Source organism: Tauraco erythrolophus, chromosome 3 (assembly GCF_009769465.1).
Source record: "Tauraco erythrolophus isolate bTauEry1 chromosome 3, bTauEry1.pri, whole genome shotgun sequence".
Taxonomy (NCBI): Eukaryota; Metazoa; Chordata; class Aves; order Musophagiformes; family Musophagidae; genus Tauraco; species Tauraco erythrolophus.
Window position 1 is genome coordinate 66,217,035 of NC_141467.1, and position 9,230 is coordinate 66,226,264.

Sequence of the window (9,230 nt, forward strand, 5' to 3'; positions counted from 1 at the left end):
GCAGCTGCAAAATCATCAATAGGTTAAATTCATTAGCTGTTCTCGGTGCGAAATAAACAGGAAAATGAAGCTCTCCTTGGTCTTAATTAGTTCTTATAAAAGTTGGCAGGGAAACAAAGACGTTTGCACACTCCTTTATTTTTATAAGAGACTTGCCCAAAAGAAAAACCTCAGACATGTAATTTCCTTTTTTTTGTTTTTTGTTTTTCCCCTCCCCTGCTGAACGCTCTCAGTCAGAGGCTAACCCAGCACCCTCCCTCTAAGGGTAGAAAGAAAGGTGGTTTGGCAAGGGGTTACGCTATGTCTCTTTTGTGCGGATTGGGGCATGTTCTGGGGAGCCCACACAAGCCGTTTCCACAGCGATAGGCCGCGTTCTGTATTTACAGTCTCCCGTACGGGTAATTCATCCACAGGAGAAGCCTTAGCCAAGCGCTGTGGTTCCACAATCATTACCGCTGGCTCTGAACCATGCCACATCACCCAGCAGTACAAATTTGATCTAGATCAGGTGTGGGCACATGATTACATTTTTGTCAAATTAGCAAAGCACTTCGTGAGGATTTTATGCTGCCTGTCTGCTTTTATCCTGGGCGCGGAGGAACGCGCGGTGCCTGAACCACAAAGGGTTAGGGCTGTGTGGGCAACCGACGCCTGTTGTAGCAGTCATCCCGCCCGGGCAAAGTTAACCTGTCAAAGTTTTGTTTGAACAAATTGAATTGGCAGAGAGCGTTTCAGCGGGAACGGCACGTCGTGTCACGCACCCGTGACACTGGAAAGCCGGGCAGCGGAAGCCTCCTCCCAAATATTTAACACACTGCCAAACGTTGGCCTATCCTATAGCCACAGACTGGTCCAGAGGTGTCTGAATTCTTCTGATTCGTGCTGTTTTCCACAGAATTTACTTGTGCTTCACACTTGCATGGTATTCTGGCCCCTATATACTTTTTAAGGTGTGGTTCTGTAGTGAACTGAAGACAATGTGAGACTTTACTGCTGCTAGAAAGGTGTGATGTCACCACTTCCATTGCATCAGCTCTAGTAATGATGCCAGTCATGCAATGAGTCAGACTAGCAAGCTGATTTAACTGAAAACTAAGAAAAAAAAAAATCAGTGAAAGTTTGGACTGCTCCTTTGCTGGCAGCCCTTGGATTGACTTGAGCCAAGTGTAAGCCCGTGGGTTCACACTGAGTTTCAGCTCTGAGTGTTTTCTAGCTGAAAGGTCTTGCCATAATGAGGGGGAAAAAAAAACCCCTAAGAATAGTTGTGATAAATGGTTAACAATGAAGCTGCTAATTTACTGAAATGTTAGTCTGCTGAATTATTGGGAAATATTTCCAGTGGCTTTTTCTACATCTAGTACGTGGAGAATAGCAATTGTGTTTGTGTTTTTGCTTCTTTACTTCACTGGGGAAATATTTACTCTAATTAAATATGTTTTTAGGAATTTTTACTCTCTCCCAGTAAGTGACATTCAGAAAAAAAAATGTATCTGAGACTTCTGTATTGTCATCCTTTAATCTGTAATTCCTCTACTCCTGGGATTGCATATTGATTTAATTCTTTACTTTTTAACTCAGCCACTGGACAGACATTCCTGTCTGGATCTAGATAGCCGGGTAAGTTAAGTAAGATACTTACTTATCAGCACTTCAGAAAGAGTTTACCTTTCTCAGCCGTCAATTAAGTGAGCATTTCTGAGACAGGGTAATAAATCCCATGTGAGAATTAATGAAGCTTTAAAAAGAAATGGCTGCTGACTGCCATCTCCCCTGCTGCATTGCCTCCCTCCTGGGGATGATTTTGGTAAGGAGCCAGCTTGTAGGAATTTGGGACAATAGTTAAGGGGGTTGGTGCAGGATGGAACTGAGGACTATGCTGGAGATTTCAGGAAAGAGCTTGTTTAGACAAAGACTGCAGGAGGTATCAAAGACCAGTTTAGGAAAACTGTGTGAAGGAGGAACATGTGGAAAGAACTGTTAGATGCTGGAGAAAGGTTGTACCCGGTGGGGAGGACTGAAAACAGCTGTTGATTCCCAGGAACAGGTACCGAGAAGATGTGGTACTGCCACTGCTGATCTGTTTTTGCTAAAATGAGCTTAAAAATAGTTCAAAGCACTCATTTATGCTGCTCAAGCTAATCGTACTGATTCTTAGTTGTAGCTGATTAGGCTGTGCTAAAATGAATAACCCTTCTACCAAAACTATGGGTTTGTTAACTTACAATAAGAAGTGGTAGAATAATGCCTTAAAGTGCTACGGCTGTTTGCAAAATACATTACCAAGGAGCTGCCTGAGTAAGGAATTAGGAGACTCTCTTGCTTCACTTTTACTTCAAGTCCTAGATAACTCACCTCTGAGTTGTCAAAGCTATATAAACTGGGGACTTCCTACCCTTTGCTTTTCAGAAAGGAATTTAAATCAAAGCCAGAGAGATTATTATGATTCACAGCTTAGTTACGGCTACCTACCTGACCCTCTTTAAATTAGGGAGGGTAGACAGAACTTCCTCCTAAACTGCAGATGAAAATAAAATTCCTAGTGTTGCACTGAGTATCTTGTTGAAAAAGTTAAGTATATTACTATTACTTAAAACTTCCTTTTTAAGCCTCTAATCTATTTTTTAGGGAAAAAAATGTTTATATGCGTATCACTTAGGTAGTCCACCAGGCCTTTGAACTGGATTTACTGGAATGAGGCAGGAAGTTACAGTTCTGGATTGCTTCTCTGTGTCAAACTGACCACGTGAAGGCATGAGCAATTTGGATATGCAACAGATTGTTCATTTAAGGTTCATACTTCTTGATTTCACTCCTTTTTTTCCAATACTGCAGTTGTTGAAAGATATTAAAAATCCAACATATATTTAAATTGAGATATTCTATGTGAATAGTAACAGAAGGTCACAATATGTTCAGAGAATTCAAATATATGAATGTTCTCTTATGAATACTTACTTCTTGTATAGAAGGAGTTGCAGATGGGTTACCAGATGGAATACCTTCCTTCCAATATAGTTACATGTGTTTAAAAATGGATGCAATGCAATCATATTATTTAAATCAATTCTGTTATTACTTTTGAAGCCATAATGACAGTACCTATTCTGTAACAGAGAAATGTGGCAAGAGGAATGTAATTTCTTGCTGTAGAATTGTTGGGCTCATCTGAGATCTTAAAAGGCTCGCTCTGAGGAAAGGATCTTAAACCAATCCTCTCTTCTTTAGGAGATCGGCTGAATATCTAACAGGTAGCATGCAATACAGTTCAGGCAGGGCAGTAGATGTCCAGGAGCATGTGAAGCAGAAATAGCTAAAAAGAAATAACAAGAACATTTTGGGACATAGTTGCCTCAGAAGTACTCTTCCGTTGTTAACAAGAATCAATCCCTATGCCTGGGCCAGAGGCCCAGCACATCTTGGCAGAAGCTTGCTCAGTATTTTGCCCTCTGATTAGCTTGCTCAGCTGGGTGTTATTAATGTTGACATCACCATAGCACGCTATTCAAAAATAAAACAAAAGATAGATCCTGCCCAAAGAGTGAAAAAACAGTACATGATACCACTGTATACATCCTTTCTCAATGTACATGTTCCCTCATCTCATCAGCCTACTGCACTTTACTCATATCCTCATGCTGTACTTGTTTTGGGCTGCCACTCTTTCTCCCGTGAAAAGTCATCAACTAGCAAGAGCTTTTGTTTCAGTCTCCTCACCTGCCTTCTTTCTCTTGTCACTTCTGGTCAAGTCACGCTTCTTGTCATTTCTGGTCACCAATATAAATTCCAACATCCTTGCTAATGTTCTTACCACCTTTTTGTCATAACAAAGCACAGAAATTAGTGATAATAGTAACCACACTAGTGAAGTTTTGGGGAAAGGAAGCAGGGCCACCTACAGCCAGTTGCCTAGGACCATGTCCAGGTGGCTTTTGAAAATCTCCAGGGAAGGAGAATGCAACCTCTCTGGGCAACCTATGCTAGTGCTTGGTCACCCTCACAGTGAAAAAGTGTCTCCTAATGTTCAGAGGGAATGTCCTGTGTTTCAGTTTGTGCTCGTTGCCTCTGGTCCTGTCACTGGGCACCTCTGAAAAGAGCCTGGCTCCATCCTCTTTGCATCCTCTCTTCAGTTATTTACATACATTGATGAAATCCCCCTGAGACTGCTCTTCTCCAGGCTGAACAGTCCCAATTCTCTCAGCCATTCCTCATTGCGGAGATGCTCCAGTCACTTCATCATCTTCATGGCCCTTTGCTGGACTCTGTCCAGTATGCCCATGTCTCTCTTGTGCTGGGGGGCCCTGATCTGGATGCAGTACTCCAGGTGTGGCCTCACCGGTGCTGAGTACAGGGGAAGGATCACCTCCCTTAGCCTATTGGCTTTACTAAAGCACATCAGCAAGATAATTTATTTAATTCCCCAAATTCCTCTGAGTAAAATCAGAGCGATTTTCTTTCCCTGTCACTGTTGAAGAAAGAGTCAGAAGCTGTAGGTTTTCTGTGAAGGTCAGGGGTGCTCTATCTGACCACTTGTATCTTGTACATGCTTTGATGAGGTCAATATTAACACCGCCAGATTCAACAAACTAAGAAAACAACTCAGCTTTCAAAAATTATCTTTCCTTGCCTTGGAAGCTAAAAATTCACACCGCCGTTGAGCAATGATGCCAGTCCTTTCATGCATGTATGTGTACCTGGCAGTCTTTCAGCTGCAGGCTCTTAGTTCCTGAACTTGCTAGGAGCCAGGAAAAGGAGGGAGCAGTGGGAGGAAGGACCAGAGTGACTCAGAGTTCTTCAACCCTTAGCTCTGGTTGTGTGCGACTAGAGGCTTCTGAAGCAACCCTGGACCTCCTGCTCTGTCTGGGCCATGTTTCAAATTTTTATAAGCTGATATGCAACTTTACATTTCCAGACATGTTCTGATTTGTCTGGTTTAAAATGCATGCAACTTATAAATGAAACATAAGGTCTAAGATATAAGGTCCTTTAGGACTAGGACTGTCTTTTAGTTTTACATTGCCTGCCACAATGCAGTTGTGGTGCACTTTTAGGTGTCATGATACAAAAAAAAAATTAATGAGAAGAGTGAATAGATATGGAATTATATGTTTTATTCTTCTAAATTACATAGCTGATCTGATTAAAGAGTTATGACAACTAATTAAAGTCGAAGTCCTTTAAAGATCCATTAGGATGTGCTTAGGATGTAGAATTCCCAAAGGAAAAAAAAAATAGATTCAGAGAGCCTGTTCATTTCCATCAAACAAACCAAGAGGGCTTATAAGACAAGCGGTATCGGTTACAGAGCAGTGTTAGCTCAGCACACCAGAGGGAGCTGAATTCACACAGAACTGCAGGTCTAGGTATGCGACAAGATTGCAGAGCAGAGAGTGATGCTTTTCTTGATAATAGGATGTTTATAAGTACAGAGGATTTGGGTAACCTCACAGTGGTTTTATTTTCTTCTTTTTATATTTTTTCCCTTAGTTTCTTCTTACCATTAAAGCGTGTACTTTCTTTGTTTGTTTGTTTTGCAAGAATGATAAAGTCATTTCAAAGGCTGACATCAAGCAAGCCAATTGAATAACCTGGTTTATTGTGTTCATACAATGTAAAAGAACTAGCTGTACCTACTCTATTGTTAAGATGGAAAAGATATTTTGACAATGCTATTTTGACTTCCTGTAACTGTGAAAAACACTCACATTTTAGGTTGAAATATGCCTTGCTTTATTCTCATCCAAAGCTGAAATTTGAGGAAATGTTTGAAATTAAAGAATATACCTAAGAACAAGAGAAATGCTCAATCACATGCTTCACATTAAAAAGCATCCACTTCACAATTTTTTTCATCAACTGACACACTGTTTGCTTCCCTTTTCATAAGTAGTGTTTTCATGTGATCGTAATTAATTATGCTTGATTTTAAAAAATGTGTTGATTTATCGTTCCAGTCTTGCAGTAGAATCCAAGCACAAATTCACTGACTCTTGCTGAGGCAGAATTTACCTGGGATATGGGATTCCATGAATCCGTTTGCAGGACCACAGCCTGTATAAAATTTTCAGTGGCAAGGTTTAGGTAGCAGGAGGCTGCAGGGGGTCCCTGTGGGAGGAGGTTAGAGGCTGCCCCAGGTTGGATACAGCCAGCTCCACAACAGACCCACCACAGGACACAGCTGAGCCCATCAGCCGGGCTGGCGCTGTCTCTGGGAAAGTATATTTAAGAAAGACCAAAATTGCACAGCAAGTGAAGAGTGAGGGAAAAAAAGTGTGAGAAAAGTGTGAGAAACAGCCCTGTGAACATCAAGGTCAGAGAAGAAGGAGGAGGAGGAGGAGGAGAGGGTGCTCCAGGTGACACAGCAGAGATACCCCTGCAGCCCCTGGAAAGGATCATGGTAGAGCAGGTATTTCCATTCAGCCCATGGAAGAGACCATGGTGGAGCATGTATTTCCATTTAGCCTATGGAGAGGGCCACAGCAGAGCAGGTATTTCACTGTAGCCCATGGAGAAGACCACATCAGAGCAGATATCCACACAACAGCCCATCCACTCCATGCCAGAGAAAGTGAGTATTTCCTGAAGGAACTGCAGTCCATGGAGAGGACCGCATGTCAGGAGCAAGTTCTCCTGGCAGGAACTGTGGCCGATGGAGAACTCATGCTGGAGCAGTTTGTGAAGGACTGCAGCCATGTGGGAAAGACCCATGCTGGAGGAGGTGAAAAGTGTGAGGAGGAAGGAGCAGCAGAGGGGAGCTGTTGTGAACTCACTGCATCCTCCCATTCCCTGTCCACCCTGTGCCACCCAGGGGTGGAGACTAGACAAGTCAGGAACAGAGGAATGAAGTTGAGCCTGGAAACAGGGTGGTGAGGGAAAGCCATTGTTTTTTCGTCTTTGTTTCTCACTATTCAAATTTATTTTAAATGGCAACAAAGCAAGTTAATTTTCCCCAAGTTGAGTCTGTTTTGCCCATGACAGTAATTGGTATGTGATCTCCATGTCTTTATCCTCATCCACAAGATTTTAATTTTATTTTCTCCCCTTGTCTTCTTGAGGAGGAGGAGTGAGAAAGTGGCTGGATGGAGATCTGGCAGCTGGCCAAAGTCAATCCATTACGAAAATGTACCATTTCTAATTGGGTGATCTGGGAAATGAAATTTTTGAGTTTGAAGGATGAACTATTTGGTTCCAAGAATGATGTCCCAAGAACAATTCTTTTTAAAGTCTCTTGCATTTACAATCTTCTCTATTTCAAAAGGAAAGGAATGGCTCTTCAGGCTTTTTAATGGTATAAATTAGAAGAGTAGCTCCATCAGAGTAAGAGAAGTACATCTTCTGTTTTGATATAAAATTTTACAAGAACTCAGGAGTCCTAAAGGGTTGTCTTCAATTAATCTGGTTCTGCAAGAGTGATAAAGTCATTTCAAAGACTGAGATCAAGCAAGCCAATTCAATAATCTGGTTTATTGTGTGAAAAAAGCATGAGAAAAAGTAAATAGTAAACCTAAGCCGTGGCTGGTCTCAGAGAAGTGAACTTTAGAGCAAGACTGTTGTATCTTTAAACAAATTTAATACATTTGTGTGGAAAAAAAAAGAGAACAAACTCAAGACTCCATCAAGAGTAAAGCACAGAACAACTAACTAAATACACAGATATCCTATATTTTTTGGTGTCAATAACTCTCAGATATATCAGCCTTTAGGCTCATGAATGTTTTATTCATTCTTTCATAGGTCTTCCTGAGAGATAACCAATTGGATACTGAGCAAACAAACAAAAAGAGTAATCAGACTCCACTGACCTGTTTAACCTTGATTGTGAAGGATGAAAAGCAGCAGCCGCTTTCCGTGGAACGGGGCTTCTGCTGGCACTTGCTTCTTTCATTTTGGATTATATTGGCATGAAGGCATCAAGGTATTGAACTGATAATGTTGTGAGTTCATACATGCTAGACTGTGTTCCACCACTGTTTGAAGCAGGTATGTTATTTGAATCCCTTTGCCTTATTTTTCAGTGCAAATCCAAATGAATTATGGGTATGGTAGAAAAAAGGCGTATTATTACAACTTCTATATAAGACAGTTCATCCTGGATAGTATAAAATTTACACAGAAAAAGCTGAAGTTAACTGGGCTCCCATCTTCTTAGGAGATGTGGAATTGTTATCAGAATTTGATTGTCTTCTAATATATTTTATTGCCAGTTAAGGAAATAAATTATATTTTCTTACCTCTGTTGCGCTGGAAGAAAAATGCATAGCTTGAAATAGGATTCTAATGTAATTTCAGCCATGGGGAATGGATCTTGTAGTAAAATTGTAACTGTTATATCTTTCTTAATAAAGAGAGCATAACTTTCTTCTAGATGTGTCATCTCATTGTGCTTTTAGTATTTTATAGGACTGCTTTAAATAAGTAAGGAATAACTTTGAGTAGTTAGACTTTCAAGGTGATTAGTCACTAAAAGACTGAATAGACTAGCGAGTTTAAATTTCCTTAGCTGACTGGGTTATTAAAATTATTTTATTAGAAAGCACAAATTACATGACTTTTAAGTTCTTCAGAATAAAATCCATCATAACTTTAGTTTTGTTTTATGCTTCAGGGTTGCCATGTAACTAATCAGCGTTATGTAACAGAATTTTTCAATAAAGATCATACAATGACAATTTTAATAGTTACTTTAAAAACAAAAGTTCAATTCATTTGGTTGATGGTTTGTGTATGACACTTAAAAGTAGAAAGGAATTTTTTTCAGCAGATCACAAGACCCTAAATCGTGTATTAGCTTGTTAATAAAAAGAAAATATCAAAGTAAATATGAATTTAGGTATTTTAGTAAATCAGATACTACGTGTCAGAATTACTCAGTTTATTACATTTCTGTTTGTACTTACATGGTATTTGATTTTCTTTTTGGTACTGAACAAAGCTGGAAAGTGTTACATGGCTAGTTCTGAACCAAAATGTGGCCTAGTAAATAATGTATGAATAATGGCAAGATAGTGTTTCTAGCTCAGCAATGAGAAGGGTGAAATAGCAGAGTGGGTAGTCTTATCTAACAAAACAGGTTCTCAGAAATTTTTCTTATGTCTGGGGTCGCAGCTCACTTTTAGTCTTTTTCTGTAACCTCTTCTCAACACTTGGAGAAGGGTGCAACATCCAAAGAAATAAAGAGGTTATGGCGAGAGTTTTGTTGTGGCAAGTCTGCAATCAAAGAGCTGCAGCTTTCT